The 6217-nt window shown below is 44.4% G+C and overlaps 1 long non-coding RNA gene across 5 annotated transcripts in view; it reads right to left on the bottom strand.

Annotated features, from left to right (window-relative positions):
- Nucleotides 1-279: 279 nt before the first annotated feature.
- The window catches only part of LOC116659881, a 77137-nt gene continuing 71199 nt past the window's right edge, over nucleotides 280-6217 (bottom strand). For all 5 annotated transcript variants that reach the window (XR_004315254.1, XR_004315251.1, XR_004315252.1 and 2 more), the window contains one exon: nucleotides 280-6195. This is a non-coding gene — a long non-coding RNA (uncharacterized LOC116659881). The remainder of the gene's footprint in view (nucleotides 6196-6217) is intronic.

Genomic DNA, 6217 nt, shown 5'->3' with positions numbered 1-6217 from the left:
CTCCAACTTTCAATCTAGTTCCATCTTTCACTTTTTTTTTATTGAAATATACTCGATTTACAATATTGTGTTAGTTTCTGGTGTACAGCAAGGTGATTCAGTTATATATATGTATTTTCAGATTCTGTTTCATTATAGGTTATTCTAAGATATTGAATATCGTTCCCTGTGCTACACAGTAAATCCTTATTGCTTATCAGTTTTATGTGTAGTACTTTGTATCTGTTAATCCCACACACTTAATTTATCCCTCTCTTCCTCTCCTTCCTTTGGTAACCATAAGTTTGTTTTCTATGTCTGTGAATCTGTTGCTGTTTTGTATATAGACTCATTCGTAATAGTTTTCAGATTACACATATAAGCCCATCTTTCACTATTTCATTGGAGTTATTTTATGTTTTTTCCCCTTTCTAAATCTAAATAATAATAATTGACAACTGTGCGGGTTTTAAGAACATGTACAGAGAAAGTTCCATCCACTGTCTGAATCAACAAGCACTTACTGAGAACCTTCTGTGTGACAGGCATGGTGCCTGGTACCAACCCCAGCAGGAAGTACTAAGTCTGGTCCAAGATAACATGGTCAGGATGGGACAGGCTCAGACACAGTCTTCTCATCCTCGATCCTAGGTCTTTTCATCTGCTACAAGGTGGTTCCCTAGGAAGCAGCCCCTGAGATGATGATTGGTGTGCAGGAGGAGGTTTATAAGGATCTCTTGAGACCAAAGCCTTTAGAGGGGGAGGAGAGGAAGCAGGATTGAGTTGAGAGAGAAGTCAAAGGACAAGGAAGTCAAAGGAAGTCTTAAGAGTTCTGAACATGGGATGGTGCCCCAGAACTGCCTGCTTTTGAAGTAAGACTGGTCACTGGAGGTTGTCTGCTGCTGGTCCTCATAGCCTCGGGGAGTGAGTCCTTCAGTCCTGCAGGGAGATGGGGAGGTGGGGTGTGTCTCAGCCATTCACCACGCCTCTCACCTCGCTCACATTCACTGGAGGTGACTGACCCGACTTGTTGCCTTGAGCCTTGGTATAAGAGCCAGAAGCTCATGGAGACAGACAGCTGAGTCCCTGCAGCAGCACCATCGCCCTTGGTGGTGGCAGAGCAGGAAGGTTCTGGAATGGGCCTGATCAAGTCCCACCAGATAAATGAGCAAAAGCCAAGGTCAGGCCAAGACAGGTAACCCTACTTCCTGCCTCAGCTCTTCCTTTACAGATGCTGTCTCTTTGGCCTGGAACGTTCTTCAGTCGTCAGGTCTCTGCTTACACATGACATCCTCTATGCTGTCTCCTTGGACCCAACCTAAATTAAAATCCTGGAGACACACTTGCTTAATATCCTGTACTTGACCTTTGTCACACTCATTACTCTATGGCCCAATCGGGGACTATTTATTCAATGTTTTCTTTCCTAGTGGGACTTGGGTTCTGGGCCATACCAAGCTGAAAAAACACACAGTGACTTCACACTTCACACCTTAAACCTTCTGCCAATCAGATTCAGGCAGCCCAGTTCCTCACCCCAAATAAGTATCTGTCCTGACCACAGGCCACTAGGGGAAATCTTTAGGTCTGCAGAGGATGCCATGCACCAAGAAAACTACACAAGAGCCAGGTTCCCGAATGAGTCCTGGCTGCCTAGAAGCATCAGAAAAGGCACCAAGGAGAATCCACTCCAGCCATGAGCAGGGAAGGCAACAAGAACTGTAAGGAGGCAAGGGTGGCAGCCTGAGAGTCAGGAGAGCCAAGCTCTTGTCCAAGCTCGGTAGGATCCAGCCATTACCATACTTCATGACTTCCTCACCAGCAAAAAGAAAAAGTGGGATGAAGTGATCCCACGGACCCCACAGGTTCACAGGAAGGAACTTATGAGCACGAGAACTTGAGTTCCATGTGTTACTTATTCCCCAACGGTCTCCCAGATGGGCACATGGAAAAGCAGAAGGAAAGACAAACCTTCCAATCTGGCTTATTTGGGAGAAGAGACCCTCAGTTCTTAAGAAATTGAGTGGGAGCAACACCCCAGCCTTACCACACCGTGTGCTCACTGGTACACCGCCGGCATCTATAACACATGTTCTTGTAACTCCTGATGTCAGTGGATAGGCTCCCTTCTGTTCATTGTGAAGGAGTTAGCAGAAGTGAAAGGGTGTGGGTAGCAAGAAATGGGAAAAGCAGGTTTGTCGAGCCCTGTCACTGTGAATGCCCAGTAATTTAAGCTGTGGAATATCAGATAAGCAAACAAATCTCTTAATGGTAGGAAATGACGTCTGGACTCGGCAAACTAAGAAGAGAGATTGCGCCAGCTATTAAAGAGCCCTTTCCTCTCCAGGGACCATCGCTTCTATCTTCTTGTTGATAAAGGAGATGAGTCAGGAGCTTAATTTTACCTGGAACACGAGGCGGTATTGTAGCCACAAGTTCCCAATGTGGAGAAGCCTGATGGAAACAAGAATAACGGAATTTGGCAGAAAGGAGGTGGGAAGACCAGAAGCAAGAATCTCAATGATTCAAGGGGAGAATCAAAGGAGTCAGAGCACACAGCGCTTCTGGGCTCAGCCTGGAGGGCGTTGGGGCGGGAGGAGGTCCCCAGCCAGTGGGGATGCCCATGGCAGCATCATCCACAGTCTCCCTTCAGCCTGCACCCTGTCTGTCCAGCTCAGGGGAGGAATCCCATGACAATCTGAACCCATTTTACCACCATTTGATCAAGTCATTTATGTGAAGATTCTTTGTATATGTATGCCAAGTACGCATCACTTATCAGGCTTACTGTTCCACAGCCTGTCTTCAGAACATTTTTGGGTGTTAGGGGACCAATGAATGATAATAATAAAGGTGATGATGATATCATAATCGTCAGCATAATAGCTAAGTACCGGAAACACTCCCAAGCACTTTAAGTATATTTTCTCACTTAAATCCTCACCATAGCCCCTTTAAGGTAAGTACTATTGTTACCACTATTTTACAAATAGGAAAACTGAAGCTCAGAGAGTTGAGGTAATCTGCTCAAGGTTTCAAGGCTACTCAGTGGTGAAGCTGGAAGTTCAACCCACAACTATTTGCACTCAGATCCATATTCTGAGTTAATATGCTCAACAATGAAGCCAATAGCAGGCATGGGGCATCAAATGAGTGCCCATGAATGCTCAGTTGTCCCAAGCACTGTCTATCAATAATCTCACTTAAATTCAGTAGCCCATAATGCAGGTACTATTATTATTGTTCTTTTAAAATTAGTGTTATTATTACAGAAGACAATGAGACCTGAGAGGTTCAGTAACTTGCCCAAGGAATTCAAGCGGTAGATTTTGGATGCAACCCCAGGCAGTCTGACTCACAAGCTCACGCTGTTAACCACGAGTTCAGTTTAGAGAGGGTCCTTCTTGCTCGCTGAATCAGTGAAATACTGACTGTGTGTTGGCAATAAACTGAATTCCCAGGGTAGATCCTTTCTGTTCAGCAAGTTCAATTTTATATTTTATCCACTTCAGCCCTTCCCAGGGGAGCAGAGCTTGGCACCCCGTTGATCATCAGCAGTGCGGATCTCGGGGCAATTTCTTCTCTCCCCTGTTCACGTTTGGGCTTGAAATATTATTTTTCATCATCAGTCATATTCCAGCAATGCTCCTACGTGAACTGAAGGGTGATGAACTTGTTTCCGCCTCCCTCACCCCATGAAACTGTCTAAACCTTCCTAAAATCGTTATGTGGCCGACTGCACGCTTACTTTGCTCCTGTATACCTGCTGGGATATGAGCCTTGTCACTAGTGAGGGCCAAGCTCTCAGAACAATGCTGGCTATTATAAGTCGAGTCTGTGACCTGAAGGGCTTTGGGATTTTCTGACATTAGACCTCCTTTGACTCAAAAGTTCTAATCCACCCCCAGCTCCCTTTCTCCAGTCACAGCATTGCCTCATCCCTTCCAGACCTCCCACACTTTTGAAAAGGCCCACTAAAGCGTTTCGAATGTCCACCTCCATTTCCTGCAGCGAGTTTGGGTGTAAGTTTCCTGGAGTCTTATCAGCATGAAGAATCTCAAGCTGCTTCTGACGTCATCTGCCCACCTCCCAAATCCTCCTCGGCAACCCATCATAATTTGATTCCAGATTAAGAAAATACCAGTTCTTCTGTGCAGACAATGCAGCATGTCCTGAGGGTTTCGCAAGGTCTTTGTCCTTATCTCTCGTATAACACATGATCCTTTGTCATGTAAGAAAGACATTCCTTTTGCGTCCTTACTCTTTTGTTTATTGTTAATTGTTTTTTTCCCTTTGGATGCTTCAAAATGGCCATTTGTCTCTCTCTATGCTTTGTCTTTTTGAGCTAAGACTTGGCCAAGCTTTAATTTCCTCATCTGTCAAGGAGTTGAACTAGATCAGGGCCAGAAACCTTTTTCAGCAAAGGACCAGACAGTAAGTATTTTAGGCTTCTGGGCCATACCATCTCCATGGCAACTACTCAACACCACCACTGCACTGGGAAAACAGCCACAGACAATACCTAAATAAGTGAGCATGGCTATGTGCCAATAAAACTTTATTTATGGGCCGCTGAAATTTAAATTTCATATAATTTTCACCTTTCATGGAATACTATTTTACCAACTGTATAAAAATGTAAAAGCCATCCCTAGCTTGCGAGATGTATAAAATCAGGCAGTGGGCCAGATTTAGCCTTGGTCTAGATGATTCTAAATTTCCTCCACAGAAGGAAAGAGTGGCTGAGAAAGACAAAGTGACCCATGCTTACACAGCTGGTGGGTGAGGGGCAGTTGGGGACCACAGCGTGAATCTGCTGGCTCACTGTCGGGGTCACCCCCACCACTGAGCACTGCCCCCAGCACGTAAACATACACAACTGGGCTCCATTTATTAGTAGAATGAGATCATTTAAATTTTTTTTTAATTTTATTTTTTTAAATTTAATTTTATTGGGGGGTGTGTGATTAGGTTTATTTATTTATTTATTTTAATAGATGTGCTGGGGATTGAACCCAGGACCTCGTGCATGCTAACCATGCTCTCTACCACTGAGCTACACCCACCCTCAACTAGAATGACATCATTTTAAAGAGTTACACGTTTGGGGACCACTCTTTACCTTTTGCCTGGAAATGTTGTATCTTAGTATTTAAGCAAAAATGTGACTATGAACACTTCACTTGAATGAACATATAAACTACTCGCTTCTACAAAACACTAAAGAATTTGTATAGAGTATACTGTGGTTATGATTAAGGTCAAATTCGACAATGGCTTAAATCAGCTCAGAGCAATTTACTGATGTTCAACATTTGTGACACTTGAATCAAAAAAATAAGGAAATAAAGTCAATGTCTAGAAAACTCTCCTGGGCGAACTGAATGGAGGTACTAAGTAGAATAATAACCCCACATGTACACGAACCACAGACACAAGCACACGAAAGGGAAATGTTTGGTGCGTCCCCTCAAAGGCTGGTGAGATCAGCACAAATATGTTCAAAACTCCCCCCATCAGCCGCATACAGGCTCTGCCACCTCTACCCTCCAAATACAAAGCGTTCATGACAAAAGGCCGAATCAATCACAGAGCAGCTAGCTTAAAATCTGAAAGCCTGTTTTAAAATCTGTCAGTCACACCATCCAAGCAGATTGATTAGGCAATAAGATAGATCCTGGCAAAAGTCTACATTTTCCTTTAACCTTTTTATCTGCTAAAAATGGGTGAAGTGTTTTAGAGATGTGTGTGTGTATGTGTGTGTGTGTGTGTGTGTGTGTTGGGGTGAGGACTGGGGGTGGCTGCTTTCAACATTCAGTGCTCCCTCTTCCCTTTTTGGTGCCCAGGAAAGTAGGAAGTGGAAATTGGGATAAGAAGGAATTTCATGAAAGACAGAACCTAAAACACGTTTTAGAATGGGAGAGGAGGGAAGAGGAGGAGGCCCAGAGAGAGGAAAGTCTTCCAGCAATTCCCATCTGCAGCGTGGCTTTTAGTTCCTGAATCTTCACAGTATTTCAGCAGTTTCTCAACTTCCAGGAGAGTCCTTGCCTTGGCAGCCAACTCTGGCAAGTGATCCAGGGAGAGAAATTACCGCAGAGAGGAGAGATGCCTCGAGTAGCTTTCCAGATGGCCCGCATCTTTCCCTTGTCATGCTGCTGTGGATTACTGGCTCCCTCGCCTTCCTGAACTCTTCCTGGAGCCTGTCTCCACTCACACCTGGGAAGAAGAAAAATTGGAA

The sequence above is a fragment of the Camelus ferus genome, chromosome 25 (assembly GCF_009834535.1).
Source record: "Camelus ferus isolate YT-003-E chromosome 25, BCGSAC_Cfer_1.0, whole genome shotgun sequence".
Lineage (NCBI taxonomy): Eukaryota > Metazoa > Chordata > Mammalia > Artiodactyla > Camelidae > Camelus > Camelus ferus.
This window is presented reverse-complemented; position numbering and strand designations above follow the sequence as displayed.